General features: G+C 42.6%; 1 pseudogene; it reads right to left on the bottom strand.

The window, feature by feature from the left end:
* Nucleotides 1–475: 475 nt before the first annotated feature.
* The window catches only part of LOC128063923 (serine/threonine-protein kinase pim-1-like), a 115,641-nt pseudogene continuing 98,172 nt past the window's right edge, over nucleotides 476–17,944 (bottom strand).

Below are 17,944 nucleotides of genomic sequence, written 5' to 3'. Positions count from 1 at the left end.
AGCCAGAGTCCCCACAGAAGGCTTCAGAAAGTCGGAAGAGGTGACAGGGACTTGTCAATGGTGCTAGTCCTAACCCACCCCAACCTGCGTCCCCCCCTGCCTGACCTGCCGCGGCATTCAGCAGAACTCTTGATGAAGCGAACAGCTCCATGGCAGGATCCTGACCTACTCCCACCCCTCCACTCCCTCCCACCCCTGGGATTTTGCAGAGTCCAGCGATACTGGACATCAGTGAGAAGGCGAGCTTCTATGGGAGGAGTGGAGGCCTAGGACGCCTGGAGTGGAGTGGAATCTCTTCCTGCCTTTTGGGAAGCAGCCTCCAGGAGCCTGGGGTCTGGAATGAGTTGTAAATGTTGTTTCTGTATCAAGCACTGTACTGTTTGAAAATAAGTGCCACTGGTACTCCGGAAGCTGGAGACAAGACACTTCCCCTCCCTGGAGCATTTGACAGGGAAGGAAGAACCTGTTGGAGAAGCTATTCGCTGGGCCCTGGCGACAGGCTGTGAAGACTGATCTCAGCAGTTTCCTGGGGCAGGAGGACATCTTGCATCCACGGCTGGTTCTGGATTTCTTCGAAGGATGGCCGATCTGATGGCCTCAAGGCCAAGCACCATCTAATAAGATGTTGCCACTCTGAAGAGACCCGCTGCCAGAGACCAGACGGCTGCCGACGTGCCACGGTAGTGGATCCACTCTGGAGGATACACTCGGGTCCCATCAAAGTCCGTGTAGACGGTGTCCTTGAGCAGCGCCCCCGACCCGAAGTCGATGAGCTTGAGCTCGCCGCGACTGAGGTCGGTAAGGACGATCTCGCCCTTGATGTCGCGGTGAAGCACCCTGCAGTCGTGGCTGGGCCGCACCGCCTGCAGCACCTGCCAGAAGAAGCTGCAGGCCAGCTCCCCCTGCAGGACCTCCCCTTTCCGTGATAAAGTCGAAGAGGTCTTGCACCGGTTCCCGCCTCTCCAGGACGAAATTGTCGGGCCTCTGAAACCAATCTAGGAGCCTCATGGACGCCGGAGAAGCCCGAGCTCACCTTCTTCAGCAGAACCACTTCCATGGGCACTCAGGTGCCATTAGGCAGCTCTGCCCAGTGAGAAATCCGGTCCTTCTCCACGTGCTTGATGGCCACCGGCAAGTTGTCGGCGACACGGATGCCTGAGTACACCGAGCCGAAGCCCCCGCTGCCCAGGAGCGGGCCCACCTGGTACTGCGACTCCAGGGGCTCCTTCTTGCCCGGAGCCAGCTTGGTGGCCTGCAGGTCGTTGCAGGGCGCGGTGCGCACGTAGGCAAACGAGCTGATTTTGGACAAAAGCACCCCAGCTTCCAGGAAGTCGGCGTAGAGACTGTGTCTGGAGGAGCTGCAGTAGGGGCTAGGGTTGTGTCGGTGGCTGTGCCTAAGGCTGCGGCTGCGCCTGCGGCTGGCGCAGAAGGTCGAGGGCCGGTCGGAGGACGACTGGGGGCGCTGCCGGGGCTGGAGGGTGACGGAGGCGCCCGCGGGGTCAGGCAGCGCCGGGGGCGGTGGGCGGCTCGAGGGGCTTGGCCGCGGCACAGGGAGTGCGTAGCTGCTACTGCTGCAGCCGCCCGTCCAGCCGCCGCCGCTGCCGCTGCCGCCAAGTGCTCTCCGGCCTCCTCCGCAACCGTTTGATAGAATTTATAAACTGTTTTATAGAATTGACCAGAGAAGCCTTCTGGGCCTAGAGATTTCTTTCTGGTAAGGTTTTTAATTGATGATTTCAACATCTTTCATAGGGGCATAGAGCTACTCAGATTTTCCATTTCTACCTTAGTCAGTTTTAGTGATTTATCTTTCATAAAGTTGTGGGTAATATCCCCATATTATCCTTTTAAAACCTGTAGGATATAATATGGTACCTCCATTTTCATTCGTATTATTGTTAATCCTTGCTTCTCATCTTTTTTCTTGATCATCAAAGCTAGAGTTTCATCAAATTTACTGATTTTTTTTTTAAAAGAAAGCTTTCGGTTTTATTATTTTATGCTTTATTTTTCATTTACTTGAATTCTGATAGCTCTTGTCTTGTAAAATTCCCATTTTCTTCTTCCTTTTATTTTAATTTGCTTTTCTTTTTCTAAATTTTTAAGGTGAAAGCTTAGACTTTGGAACTTATTTCAAACACAATTATTTAAAACTATGAATTCCCTTTTAAGGACTAGACTCCACGTGGTTTTAATCTATTATAATTTTATTTTCATTCAGGTTAAATATAGTTTCTAATTTTTCCTGTGAACTTCTGCTTTGTATGTAGGTTGCGTAGGAGTCTTGTCCAATTTTCCAAGCACTTGATGATTTTCCAAATATCTGTTTTTTTATTGCTAGTTTAATTCTGATTTCAGTCCTTTTGAATTTACTAGCAATTCTTTTATTGTCCAACATGTAGTCTATTTGGGTGATTATTCTCTGAATATTTGAAGATAGAAACATTCTCCTAATTTGGGTAGAGTGTTTATATATGTCAATGAAGTTAAGTTGGTAGATGTTCATATCCTCTGTGTCTTGATTTTCTGTCTACTTGTTCTATCAAGTATTGAACAGGAACGGTACAATCTCCAACTTTCGTTTTGTCTTTTAAACTTTGTGTTTTATATTGGAGTATAGCAGATGAACAATGTTGTGATGGTTTCAGATGGGCAGCCAAGAGATTCATACAATGTCGTTTTGTGCATTTTGAAGGCCTGTTACTGCAGACATAGGTATGTAGGATTTGTATTTGCTTTGTCTTGTTCTTCTGTATCTTTGGGGAGCACATTCCTTGTCCTGAAGTCTATTTTGTCTAATAATAATATTATAACATAGACATTCATCTTTATTTATGGGTCTCTAGTTATATTCCCTCTTTTTCTCCTAATGGTGGTCATTTATATCTTCTCTTTTTTTTCCTTGGTTAGTCTAACTAGAGGTTTATCAATTTTAATTTATCTTTTTTCCCAAATAGTCAGCTTGTGGTTTTGTTGACTTTTTCTATTGTATTTTTCTGGGTGTGTGTTTCATTATTGCCACTCATTTTTTCATGCGGAAGCTTAGATTACTGATTTGAGACCTTTATTCTAGTATAAGCCTTTAACACAGTGGTTCTTAAATGGGGGTGGTTTTCCCATCTCTAGAGCAGACATGTGGCAAGGTCTGGATACATTTTAATTTTTTCTAGTCAGTGGGAATACATCAGTGAGTAAAATAGACAGAAAATTTCTGTATAGAATTCTCATTATAATTGGAGACATAAGCAATGAAGAAGATTAAAATATATAATGTAATGTCAGGTGGTGATGAAAATCAAACAGGATAAAGAAATAGAAAATGATGAATATGGGCCAGTTGAGACCGGGTACTCAAAGAAGGCTCTTCTCACAGAGTGGTATTTCAGGAGAGACCTGAATAAAATGAGGGAGGGAACCATATGAGTATCTGTGGAAATAACTTTCCATGCAGAGGAACAGCAACTGCAAAGTCCCTGAGTTGGGAGTGTCGTAACGTGGAGCTTAGGGGGTGGGGTGAAAGGCTAGCAAGACGACTTATGTTGAAACCCAATGACCAAGAAAAAGGGGGTAGAAGACACTGAAAAGTGTCATGGATCAGACTGTGTTTTGCAGGCCAAGGAATGATTTTGGATTTTAATTGAAGCATCCGGGGAACGAACATTTTGAGTAGCAGACACCATGAGGATCCTGGGGGTGGTTGGTTTGAGAACAGATTGAAGGGAACAAACATGGAAATGTGGAAATCAGCTGAAAATAAGTGAAATTATCCAGGTGAGAAGTGCTGGTGCTTTGGGCTAGAGGGATAAAAATGGAGATGGCTGCAATTCCAGACATGTTTGGAAAGTGAATTTTAAGATTCTCTAGTGGATTGAATATGATATATTAGAGAAATGAAGAAGCTGAGGATGACTTCAGTGTTTTTCCCTGAGGACCTGGTGGATGGAACATGGACGGAAGGGCCATTTGCTAAAGTCAAAAGTTTGGTTTTGTATTTAAGTTTGCAAAGTCTATTGTTCATTCCAGTGGAGTTCTCAAGAAGCAGTTAATTATAACAAGTTAAGAAGTCAAGGAAAAATTTAGAACTGGAGATGTAAATTTGGGAGTTTCTATATAATAGATTTTGTTACTGTAATTTCATACATTAACACAGTAAAACCATTTATTTCTCATAATAGCCATCAAAAGCATAAAAAATTATCATCATATCATGATGAAATAATAAGCTAGGGATAGAAGTAAATATCAAAAAATTACAACAGACATACAAAGTATTGGTTAAACATAAGCACTACCTTTAAAGTTAGGAAATATAAAAATGTTTACTGTTTTTTTAAACTACATGTTTTAGCCAATTAGCAAGAGAGAAAAGGGAGGAGATAAAGTTGGAAAAAACAAAAGTGCCTTTACTTGAAAATGATATGATTAACTACTTTAAATAATTCAAGAGGCTCTATTAACAATTAAGTAATCAATTAACAATACATTAATATTGATATAAGATTTCAACAGATTGGTCAGATACAAGATTAATATTCAAAAGCTTTTCTCTACACTAGCAATAACCAAGTACAATGCACTTTGTTTAAAATAACAACAACAATCTATAAAATACCACAACTGGGAGTATATAAGTCTAAGAATAATGACAACATTTCTTGGAAAATCTAATATTTAATAAATTAATATTTGAATATAAGTGGAGGGTGACTTAATGTTCGTGGCTGGGAAGATCTATTTTAAAGATGTTCCTTCTCCCCCAAATTATCTAAAAATTTAATGTAATCAAATTTGCAATGAGATTATTATGGAAATCGGCAAGCAGATTCTAAAATTCAAATAGAAGATAAATGGTTGTGGACAGCCATGCAATTTTGAAACAGATGATCAAAAGAATGAACTTTAACCATCTGATGTCAAATTTATGAAGCTCTAATCATTAAAGAAGTCAGATTTTCCTTAAGAATATACAAATAGATGGAAGAGACTAAAATTTCTAGAAACAGATCCTTGTGTATTTTAGAGTTATAAGATGCACTATTTGAAATCAGTGGAGATAGAAAGAGGTGGTGAAGAAACTGGGAGTACTGGTTCTACATGTTAAATAGCTAACTTATAAAACTCACAAAATGAATTTAAGATATATTAAAATCCTAAACACATATGCACACACATAAATAAAATTGTTAGCATGTAAAAAAGAACACTAGGATTTAGTTCAATAACTATAAAAATATAGAAAAAGATGGGTAAATTTGAAATTAACACAAGTTTAAAAATGTATAGAATTAGAAAATGTCTCAAGTGAAATACGACACTGGGAGAAAATATTTGCATCAAATATGATGAAGATAATTCTCCAAAATGCATGAGAATGCTTATAAATCAGTAAGAAAATTCAAGCAATCTAATAGAATAAAAACAATAAAGGATATTTAAATAGTTTAAAGATAGTCAACCAATTTGGAGGGCAAAGAGAAAATTTTACTCCTCTTACTGAACTTTCAGAATCTATCATAGGGAAGCATTAGAAATTAGCACAAGGAGGTATAACCAACCATGTTTACTGAGACCTTGTTTGTAAATAGGAAAATGTGTATCTCAGTTCCATTGCATGTCCTTCGTGCAGGGTGGGGGTTAGTCTCCGACTCAGCAGTTTCTTCGGATATATATCAAGTTGGCATCTCAAGTGACATAAAACCTGGAAGAACCTCACTTTGACAATCTGTTGCTCTTTTTAAAAAAAGTTGAGGATTGTCCCTCATTTTTTTTTCTTCTGTTTAAACCAGAATCACTGTTGCGTATGCCCAGCTTACATGCTGCCTACCCCACAAGTCTTTCCCACCTTCCCTCCCCATCGGGATGAATCTTGTCTTTTCTCTGGTATTCGTTGATGCATTTGATACATCCATATTACTGCATTTGCTATCGTGTATTAATTAGTTCCGTATGTCTTTCTCCCCACCAAACTGTAAGCCTCTAGAGGGCAGAGATGGAATCTGGTTTAGTTATGATCTCCCTGACGTAGTTCATAGCTTAGGCACTCAATAAATAGAATTTTAAGGCTCCTTTGACCCTCAGCCTTGGCTCAAGGAAGGGCTCAGGAAATCAGGTTTCCACAGAGTGAGTGTAAACTGAGATTGAACTTTTTAACACTCTATAGTCAGGAAATGGAACACTTCATATTAGCAGATACGTTTAATAAATGGCAAATAACATCAAAGACAACATATTACATGTGCAATGTAGCATGTGTGAAGCTGAAAATGATTTTCCTGAGTGCTGGGCTCTAATCAAGTTCTCTAATGTTGCATTAACATGGGTCCTTTAGCTTCATAGATCCTCTTGATATTTCTTAGACATTTAAGAAATGGAATAGACTCAGCCATATCCTAGCTTCGAATGCACGCAACTAATTTCCCCCTGAAACCCAAGAACATCTTCCAAAGCATGGTACAGATTCCTGGATTCACACCAACAAAAGAAAAAAGAGCTCTGTGGAGGCGAACAAGACCTGAGTTCCCCATTCAACACCAGTGTCCCAGTTTCCAAGTGCATACCCTCCTCCTAATTCATCTCTGAAAAATAGACCTGTCAAGTCCTTGGCATTTTGTTTTGGTTTGTCCGATGGTGGTTTTACTATTTTTACTATTTTTTATCTGTGGAACTGCAAGACACATTTTTCTGTCTTCAAAGTTATTTGGATATTTCTTTCTTTGCTAATATTGGCAAAACATGTATGCTCAAGGGAGGTGCATGGGGAAGTTTGTATGGATGATGTGTTTCTTTCAAAGCTCCTGGAAAAAGAATGCATTTACTGGGTTCCTTTGACCAGCCTCAGGCTCTCTGAGATTAGTTTTAGATGTATAGACTATGGCCAGGCATTGCCCATGTGGTTCTGGGCTCTGCACTTGCAGGAAAATGTCCTTTCCCCCAGGCAGGGCTTTTGTTCCATCACAGTTGTCCCAAAAGGATTAGGTGAAGAAAAGAACTTTAGACAAATATGATCCACAGCAAGTTTTCTCGCTGTAGAAGGTAGGGAAGCTGTGGAAAGTGGTTCTCTGTGGTCTGTGGCCAAACCTCTGGACCTTGCAGATGGTACACAGGTGTGGCCAGGTGTGTGCCTGAAAGTCTGAAAACTAAACTCTGCAATCAAAAAAACTAGTCTGGGGATTCACCTTCCAATATCAACTCTGAGGTGGATTAATCTATATTAGATATTCTCAAGGTTGGGCATCCTTGGGCGTTAATGGAACAAGTTCCCTCCTTGGGGTCCCAAGTCCTGGATTTCACCTTCAGGGTAATATTCCCTTGCTTCTGACCTTCAACTAACCAATCTGTTTCCTGGACTGAAAATAATAATTTCCAACTCATTAGCGATTTTGCAAGCAGAAAAGATGCTGTGTATGGATGCACTTTGAAAACATATCAAAACACTCAAAAAGCACAATTTAATATCATCCACATTAGGCTTATCACTACTGACACAGTAATAATATCCATATTCAGTTAGCTTGCACACTGCTAACTTTTCACAATGCTTCCACAAGCTGTACCCCATCTTTTTCTTTGAATGTCATTGACACGCTCTCTGCCCAAAATGGTAGAGAGAAAGGAGAAAAAGGATGGGACAAATGACAGGGAAGTTACAGTCAAAAAGAGCACCTGTATTATTGGGGAGATGGAGCTAGCTATAAGTGACTATTTGTAAATAGTCGCACGCTCATTTTATTTAACTAATAGAGTTTACGTGAATCAGGAATGAATGTGCCTCTGCTCTTTGGGAGAACAGATGGAGGCCGATTCAACTATTCCATTCTTGAAACTTCCCTGTGGTCCAGTGGTTAGGACTTGGTGCTTTCACTACTGAGGGTCTGGGTTCAATCCCTAGTCAGGGAACTAGGATCCCACAAGCTGCCTGATGTGGCAAAAAAAAAAAAAAAAAAAAAAAATTCGATTCTTAGATCAGAAGCTTCTCTATTTCTATTTAAAACCTGTGAGCACCAACCCTAGAAGGTCTCCCAATGCTAGACTCCTCTGCTAGATCTCTCAGATTAACTTCCTTTCTCATTCTTAGAGATGTAATTCAAAACATGTCTGCTCCCTTCAAATGCTTGATTTACCCCCTTCAGCAGATGGTACCTCCTCCTGAGAAGGTAGAAAATATCACACTGGGGCAATGCATCCTGAGGCTAAGCCCCTAGTCATCTACGCCTGCACAGATCCTCCCCCTCCTTCATCCTCCCATCTCACTGTGGGGTGGAGAATGCTCTCCCTTCTGTCCAAAGTAGATTCTCTATCCCCTCACCGCCAAAATGTTGGGTCCCATCCCGACTATCAATACATTTATAGGAACCGATGCTGTTGATTAATTATCCTTTCCTTTCTTTTCTCTGCAACTCCTCTTTCCCCCACTGGGACCTTCTTATTGGGGTGAGCATACTCAAAATTCCTAAATTAAAACAAACAAGCAGGCAAGGAAGCAAATAGAATGAACCTCTCTGGATTCCACATCTTCCATCAGCTCCTAACCTATTGCTAGTGTCTCAGCCACAGACAAACTGGAGGAAAGAATGGCCTCTGGTTTCACAAAGAAGTAGAGACCGTCTATGTCATCAACACAATTTTGTTCTCTTCCTCACCCCCCTGACCCCCCATTCACAATGAAGTTCGCTGCATTGGTTTCTGGCCACATCTCTCTACCAACAGTATCATTGTTTATCAGTGACTTTCATGTCCCTAAATTCAATGGCTGCTTTGAATTCTTTTTTATTTTAAATTGATCGATTTTTAATTAAAGGATAATTGCTTTATAGAATTGTGTTGGTTTCTGCCAAACATAGGTACCCATATGTCCCCTCCCTCCCACCTCTCTCCCCATCCCATCCCTCTAGGTTGTTTCAGAGCCCTGGTTTGAGTTCCCTGAGTCATACAGCAAATTCCCATTGGCTATATATTTTACATATGGTAATATATGTTTCCCCGTTATTCTCTCCATACATCCCACCCTCTCCTTCCTCCCCCCACCCCATGTCCATAGGTCTGTTCTCTATGTCTGTGTCTTCCCTTCATCTTTAACAGCGTTGGGCACTGGGAACCACAGCTACATCATTGAAACCACCTCTACCTTTGGATTCTTTGATGGCATATCCACTGGGTTCTCTGTCTGTTGGTCTACAATTTCCTTTTCAGTCTCTTTGAAGGCTCATTCTTTTCTGTTCAACTGTGAGATGCCACAGTTGTCCAAGACATTTCTTACTCCTTATTTTTCCTTTGGCAATCTCCTTTATTGCTGAGCTTCCATACTCTTATCTGCAATGATTACCCCTCTGCCAAGCACTAGATTCATATTTCTGGCTAATTCCCATCTTAAATTAAATAGTCTAAATGCACTCTAAACTCAGTGTGTTCAAAAGAAAAAAATCATGGTTTTTCTTCCCAAACTCGGCCCTCATCTCTAGTTTCTCATTTCCGTGGAAGTCACCCCTACCCTCAGCCAGCTATAAAAGAGAATTTGGGTTCTCCTGAACTCTCTTTCTCTGGTCTCCATATCCAAATATTGCCAAGACTCAATCTCCTGTCTCCTAATCTATATGGAATATGGACTCTTCATGACCAGTTCAATCAACCAACTTCAAGTTACCATCTCCTTCTATTGACTATGCAGTAACTATCAACTAACCTATCCTTACTCCACCATTTTCCATGAGGTATTCAGAGTAATCTTTGCAAATGGAAAACATGGGGATAGAATAACACTGTTTCCTTCTCCTCCTGACTTTAACCCATTCATTCAGGCATTTAATATTCAATGCTTAGGGGAAAAAAAAAAAATAGCACTCAAGCAGAATACAGAGGTAAAATTCTAGTTGTTGAGAATCCAAAGTTAGGCCTCAGGGAGATGGAAAGGAGTTACGTGACAATAGATTTGGAAGAATTCCTATCGATAAAAGAAAAATTTCCTATATCCTGAGCTGAAAGTAATTCTTGAGGTGGAGGATATGGGTGAAGATGAAGGGCCCATAACAAGGGGCTCGAGACAAAAGGACCAGACCTTCAGGACCCAGGAGTATGGAATAGCAGGAACTCAACCTCTCCTTTCACAATCCACACTCATGGCTGATGCCCAAGAAGCCCTCCAGTCTCCACCCAAGCCAGGACAAAAGCTGCCCCACCCTGAAGAGGAGCTATAGAAATCTCTTCCCAGTAGATGCAGCCACATCCACTAAGCTTCTGTCCCACTGGGGTCAGCATTGCCTGTGGAGACACACTTCTAACTGAGGCTTTGCTAGGTTGTATCTGGCTTGTCTGCTGATAGCAAACCCTCTTTAAAAACCTGCAGAACCCCTAAACTCTTGCAGTGAATGAAGGTGAGGCTCTGGAGCCTGGATCATGGTGACACAGTGGAGACGACAGCATCGTAAAAGCCTTGACAAAAGAAACTGCTCGCACTCTTTTGCTTAATGCCACTTCAAGAGTTCTCAAACTCTTAGCATGGCCTCTGGGCCCTGGATTGATCTGGCCGCTGCTAACACACCCCGTCTTGCCCTAATCCTTTCCTTGCCATTTCACCTCCTTATTTAATGCCATATGAGCCACCAAACTTTGTCCAGGATCCCACCCTATTAACCTCTAATGTCAGCTCCATGTCACCCCCAAAAGGGAGCCATCCTTCATGCCCTGTAGCTAAGTCAGATTCGCCTTCTGCCCCCAACACTACTTTCATGGACTCAAGTCTTATCTTTAACTCCTTTTCCAATTTGACATTCATCAGTGTGGTGATTTGATACACGGGTGTTCCTCCAACTAGACTGGGTACTCCATGAGCTATTTTTTTAAAGATTTTTTAGTCTCTGCTTTATATATATATTCACCATCTCTGCCTTAAATCTTAGTACTCTTGGTCAAATCACAGACTTCTCCATGAGTCACTTCCTGGAGGGTTTTGTCCTATTTCATGCAGCTGGGAGGAAGATCGATGAACAATTTGTAAACTGTAAAGTGCTAACCAGATGTGCAGGACAGTGCTACCCATTTGGTGAGCAGCTCATTCCCATCTTGACAGCTCCTTGTTAGCCTCCTTCTCCAGGACCTTTCCCCCCGACTCTCTCTTATCCGTAAAGTCTGTTGTCTGGGAATATTAGGAATTCAGTCTTCAAACTCACTTGGCACGTTCCTTTCTTCAGGCTACCATTGGTTAATGTTTTTAGCTTTGATGTTTTGTTTCACTGGTGAGCGCAACAAGCCACTATTGTGCATGCCGAGCTCTATGAGGTTTTATTGTCTTGCGTTGTTTACGCCTTGTCTGTGACAGGTACTAGCAGCACTTACCACCCTGTGATTTTCCAGCAGTGAAAATAATAGAGGAATTTCATACAGGTAAAATAATTAGTGGTTTAGGAAAAAAAAATGAATACAATTTGTCACACAGAGTATTAGCCTTTTTTTTTCCCCCCTCTCTGGTGTAAGTGTCAGTTTCTTGGGTTACCAACACAGATTACGCAGAATTTTATCTTTTTAACTATGAATTGGTATTTCCCAGTTGGTCCCTGACATTGGGTGGTCCAGACTCTGCAGGCTGGGGTGTCCAGACCCAGTGGATCAGAGTTACTGCCAACAACCTACGTGTTTTTAACAAATGTTGGCCCACTTAGTTTTATTTATTTATTTACTTTATTGAAGTATAGTTGATTTAAAATGTTGTGTTAATTTCTATTGTACAGAAAACTGATTCAGATATATATATATATATACATATATATACATACATATATACCTTCTTTTTCATGTTCTTTTCCATTATGGTTTATTGTAGGGTATTGAATATAGTTTCCTGTGATATACAGTAGGACCTTGTTGCTTATCCATCCTATATATAATAGTTTGCAACTGCTAATCCCAAACTCCCAGTCCATCCCTGTTTTGCCTGTTTGCCTTCCTCAAGAGGACAGCAGTGATGCAAGGACACTCGTCTTGTGTGTTTATCTCCCTCAGCCGTGGCACAGTGACTCTCTCCTGCCTCTCTTCAGGGTGAAGACAGAATGGGAGAATGGCAGAACTCAAGGAACCCCTGGAAATTTTGCCTGATCTTGATTCAAAAAGGGAAAAACCAGCCAACAAAAAGATGGCCGATTAAAATTGAATTTCAGATAAATAGTGAGTAAATTCTTAGTACATACATGTCCCATGAAATATTTGGGACATACTTATACTAAAGAATTATTCATTGCTTATCTGAAATTCAAATTTAGCTGAGTGTCCTATTTTACCTAACAATTCAAGTCCAACCCCCTCCATTTTAAAGGTGAGACTATGAATATTATAGTTGGGGGCTATTTCTGAGATCTCTCAAATTCACACTGAGTCTGACTTTGAGGATTTTCAACTTTGTTTTCTCCCTCTCTTCACCTGCAGAAAGCTTTCAGTGCACTTGGGGATGCTTTGCTGAAGTAGGGGGAGGAGGTGGAACCCATTGGAAAGTGGGTTTCCTATTCCTATGTTTCAACATCCCTGAGCTGGGGAGTGAGAAAGAGACATTGTATTTTAGCATTGATTGAAATTTACTTGATATACAACATTGTGTTAGTTCCAGGTGTACAGCAAAGTGATTCAGTTTTAATTTTTCAAATTGTATTCCATTATAGGTTATATTCTATTATATGATGCTGTCTATACCCTGTGCTATACAGTGAATCTTTGTTGCTTATTTACTTTATGTATAGCAGTTCGTGTCTCTTACTACCATACTCTTCATTTTTTCCTCCCTGTAATTTTTTTAATTGTTATTATTTTTTAATCTATTTAAATTGGAGGCTAATTACTTTACAATATCATAGTGGTTTTTGCCATACATTGACATGAATCAGCCATGGTGTATGTGTGTTCCCCATCCTGAATCCCCCTCCCACCTCTCTCCCCACCCCATCCCTCAGGGTCATCCCAGTGCACTGGCCCTGAGCACCCTGTCTCATGCATCAAACCTGGACTGGCGATCTGTTTCACATATGGTAATATACATGTTTCAATGCTATTCTCTCAAATCATCCCACCCTCGCCTTCTCCCACAAGAGTCCGAAATGGCTAAGATTCTGTTAACTACTCTGCCCATGGCTCCCTTCCCCCGCACAGAGCCCCTCCCTACAAATGCTTCTGTTCTCATGGTGGTATCCTTATCTCACAATGCCTCATCTAGTCTCTCTACTCTGGCAGAGACACCCCTCCACTTCTTCTTCTTCTTCTTCCTTAAGAATGTGTCAACTTCATCCTCAACACTTTTGGAATTGGAAATAGCAAAGCCTTGCCTCCCCTTTTATCCTTGAAGGGATTAGAATATTCACGTTGGGACTGAGAGAAGAGAGAAGGGGATGGGTGTGGCTTCAAGGCAGGGAGTGTGGCTTCTCCCTCTTCTAGGGAGACAGGGAGCTAGGAATAACTCACTGTTCACAAACATTCCCCTCGGCTCTACCCTGTGTCAACAGTGCTCAGAAAATGCGAGGCACAGCACCCACCCACGCAGCCTTGGGCCACCAGTGGGGTTGATGAACATCCTGGTTGAAGAATATTTTAGGAAGCTGAAGAGGCCAGTTATGTGTCTTGTATTTATACATAAATATGTATATAAGCAAAAAATCCCAGCTCTAATTATCACCACCATGCTTCCTCATAGTAAATAAGAAACTGCTCTCATGACAGAGCAAACCTGGCAGAAGGCAACCAAGGTGATAAACCAAAGTCTGGAAGGCCAGGTAGCATTTCCTTCGAAAGACTGGCCAAGAGTGACCCAAAGGCACAGTTAGGGACAGAAGATTCATAACGTGGCAGGGTATGGGGATTTAGGGTTCTCTTTCTTGTGTGTCAAAAGGAGGAAGAAAATAAATATATATATATATAGTAAAAAAACAGAAGCCAAGTGTTTTCATGCCACTGCTAAATGTGCTGTGCCTTCTTGCCATGGACCATGGTGGCTGCTTGCTGGTAGGTGATGATGAATTATTACGGCTGGAAGATAGTCAGAAAGGGGGACCATCCACGGTCCCCCTACTCCTTATTCACATTGCATCGGTGTTCCAAGTCATGGGAATGACAGAATAAAAACAGATTAGAGGCATAAGTCTAGGAAAGGAGGAAATAAATGGGAACGTTCCTGGCCTGGGCTTTGTGGGGCCAGTCATGCGGGGCATGACACAAAGAAGAAAGGTTCACTGATGGCCAGAGAAGGGGCTTTAGGGTTTGTGAGACAGAGAGGGCTGTCTCTTGCTAGCCGTGGGAGGGAGAGGCAAGGATCTTTATCATGATTTGTGAGAAGTCTTCATTTCAACAATTGCTTTTAGCTTAAAGACACTCACCTAAGACCCTGGGAGAGTTCCTTGGAGATGAGCACTCCCCCTTGTGTGGGATCGGCTTTGGACTTTGAGGTCCTGCTGGTATAGTCCTGGTACCCAAGTCCAGCCTATATTCCATCCTCCCTGCTTCCTTGCATGGGAGAGAGCAGGCATCCCAGGCTGTTTGCTGCTCACCAACATTACACCATGTTTTGGATGAGCGGTGAAACTGATGATTTCCCTTCTAGCCAGCAATAGGTGGGAGACACCAGACACCCACTACTGTCTCTTCCTCCAAAGTCACATCTGCCTTCTCCTTGATTGAGAAAGCCTGTCATCCAGCCGGTCCCTGGAATGGTTAATTCCTGAAATACTACTGAACGGAGTCTGAAAGAGAGGGTGCGCCACGGGCTGCGTGTGGGAGACATGTGCGTGCACACGTGCACTGCGTACATGCAGATATGCTGTGGCAGGTGTGTGTACATGCATATACATAGAGTCAGACATTCACTCTGCCTGCATTCAAGGGGGAGAGTGTTGCAGAGTATGCTTGCCATGAATTTTTGATCTGGTGCTCTATGCCATTATCACAAAATGAATATTGGTGAATCTCACTTTAACTTAGGGATCATTCCAGGATAAAAATGCCATTCATCAGAATTTTGGAGAGGAAAGTTCCCATGGCAATCCATTCGCTGGGATGGAGATGTATGGGCATGAGCAGTGGAAATTGAAAAACCGTGTTAAGTGGTTGAAGAGCCTCCAGCAGGAGATGGGGACCGGGCACTTGGGCAGTGCTGTCAGTGGATGTTGCCGGGAGAATAAAAGCCTCATTGCACAGCCTCAGGGAGGGGGCTCTGACAACACAGATGCGTGTCTGTGTCCTCCTTTGACCTATGGAGGCAGGGGCGTGAGACTGCAGAAGGTGCCGTCATGGGATGGAGTGAGCCTGGGGGGCCAGCAGGCCTCCTGCTCCCCTGTGAATGAGGGCAGGGCTGGAGGGCTAGGGTGAGACGGAGAGTACAGGTTCCAAGTTCCAGTGATCCCAGCAGATGTGTGCGGGGTGGGGGACGGCAGGCTGTTGCTGTAATGAGGCGGAGGAGGCAGACTGGTGTAGATTGTCACATGTGACCGCTCAACTCCCTAAAAGTAAGAGCACTCCAGCTGAGAGACAAGTGGCCGAGGAGGCTGAAAGTTGTCAGGGGTGAGGTGGGGTAGGCCACAGCAGGCTGCAGATGCTCAGGCCATTTCAGTGGAGAACCCTCCACATGCCTGTGGCTGCATGACCTGCAGCTGAATCCCGCTTCTGGAGGGAGACATGGAAATAGGGAATCAGCAAACTACATTCAGCAGGGTGCTTTCTGGGCAGGTGGCCAGAACCTGAAATAAAGGAAATTCCCTAACATTTAACATATATCTATATGTTATATAACTAACATATAACTAAAAGGATAGCGGCAGTGCTGCCTGTAGGCCCAACTGCCTTAGGTCTGGGACAGGATTTTCAGATCAAGTCCTGTCCATTTCTTATCTCTGGTAACAGGATGGCTGCAACAGCTCCAGCATCTCTGCCCACTCTCCTGTTTAGCCTGCGGTAGAAGGAGAGAAAGCCTCTGACCAGCATTCCCACAGACAACTTGCTTACATCTCATTGGCTCTAACTGGGTCACATGTTTAATTCTAAACCAATCACTGTGGAGAGGTGATTGCAAAGTACTGGTTGCCTGAAACATGGTCTCATGATTCACCTCTGAGCTTGTATGGGACAACTTCAAGAAAAGTGCCAAGAGTGTCAGTAAATGGAGTTTCTCAAAGGTAAAACTAGGAAATAGGGGTAACATTTCCAGGCAAAGGGTGAATGGATATAAAGGAGGAAGAACATGGAGTGGACACCTAGGGTCCTGGCTGTGGTCCCAGCTCCATCACAGAGTGTCCATGTGAATCTTGATGACTTTCTGGACCTATTTCCCATCCAAGATGACCAGTGAAATCCCTTTCAGCTCTATCCCTGACTCCTTTCAGATCCCAGGTGAAAATTCACGAGAACACTATGTTTAGCAAGGGTGGCTATGTTATACTTCAAAGGCCTCTTAGAAAGTCATTCTTAAAATAAAACTTGAAAAAAAAAAAGGCAATGGATCTCTCCCAAACTGTAGGAAACATGGTCCTTTGTTCTTTAAGAGAAACAAAAGGCTGATGGATTACTAATGAATTGTGGGGTGATTGTGATGGCAATTTTTTCAACACCAAAAGTCAGCAAGGACTTTGGGTGAAACTGTAAGTCTGTGATTTCCAAATCTGTTGAGAATAATGGTGTGCAAGTAATATAGAACAGAACAGAAATAATAATAAATGCTCTTTTAAAATAAGCTTTCTCTGGTTTGCTTTCATCTGGGGAGATGAGACTCTGAGAGGGGGTCTTAGGGCCTCAGCTCCTCCATCAGGCCCTTGGTGCCTAGAGAGGATCTGAATTCTGCCCGTTTCTTCTGCAGACACTGTTTGGTACCGGAAACAAAAGAAACAAGCCTTGTGCTTCTGAAGCTTTTAGTCTAACACCCATCAATCAATAATTCCTCTAAGAAAAGTGTGATGAGTGTGATGGGCACTGCCCTTCTTGTGTCAAAGGGACCTAAGTTAGACTGGAGCATCCGTGGTATTCTCCCTAGGGAAGTGCCATTTAACCTGATACAGATGGAAGAGATTTACCAGAGAAAGAGGAGAGAGGAAGCCTTCTGAAATACAAAGGGAATGGAAGGGAAGGAGCTTGGGAATTCTGAACCCAAGTTAGTATGGGTGGGTGTGATGAGTGTGCAAAGAGAGAGAAAGTGATGGGAAGGGAGGTGGAGACATGGGTAGAGGCAGTATTGTTGAGGCCCTACCAAACATGCAGAGGACTCTGAAGCTTATCCCAGTAGTGATGGGAAGCCAGAGAAAAACTTTGCTTTCTTACACCTATTTTTTATGAAGGGGAGTGACTTGATCAGAATAGCATTTTTCAAAGATTATATTGCATGGAGAAATGCAACCTGATTTATATTTTAAAAGATTGTGCTGGCTTCTGGGTTGTAGGGGAGCAAGAGCAAAGGAAGGAGACCAGCAAGAGGCTGCATCAATTGTTGGGATGAAATATGAATGGAAGAGTGTATATAAATCACTTATCTGATAAGGTATCACTAACTAAACTTGGGTCTGCTTGTCTGATGCACAGCAAAGTCAATCTACTGACACTGCGGTGTGGTGAAGGAAAGTACAACATTTATTGCAGGGTGACAATCAAGGAGAAAAGACATCTACAGCTCAAAAGACCTGAACTCCTGATGGCTTTTGAGGAATGGTTTTTCAAGACAACTTTAGGGATGAGAGATATGGGGTCTGTGATCAGCTCCTGTACATTCTTCTAATTGGTCGGTGGTGAGGTAGTATGGTGAGATTTGGGGAATCTTAATCATCAGTTTTCTGATTCCAAGTGGCCTGAGGTATATGTGCTGGTGGTCAGCAAGTGTCAGCTTCCTTCACCTGGTGATAAGGGGTGTGGTCTCAGTTCCTGCAAAACTACTCAAGTATATGCATCAGGATATTTTCTATAGGTTGTGAGATGGAACTAAGTGTCCTTGACTTTGTTTCATGGT

This window comes from Budorcas taxicolor, chromosome 18, assembly GCF_023091745.1.
Source record: "Budorcas taxicolor isolate Tak-1 chromosome 18, Takin1.1, whole genome shotgun sequence".
Lineage (NCBI taxonomy): Eukaryota > Metazoa > Chordata > Mammalia > Artiodactyla > Bovidae > Budorcas > Budorcas taxicolor.
The sequence above is the reverse complement of the archived record's forward strand: the minus strand, read 5'-3'. Positions and strand labels throughout refer to the sequence as shown.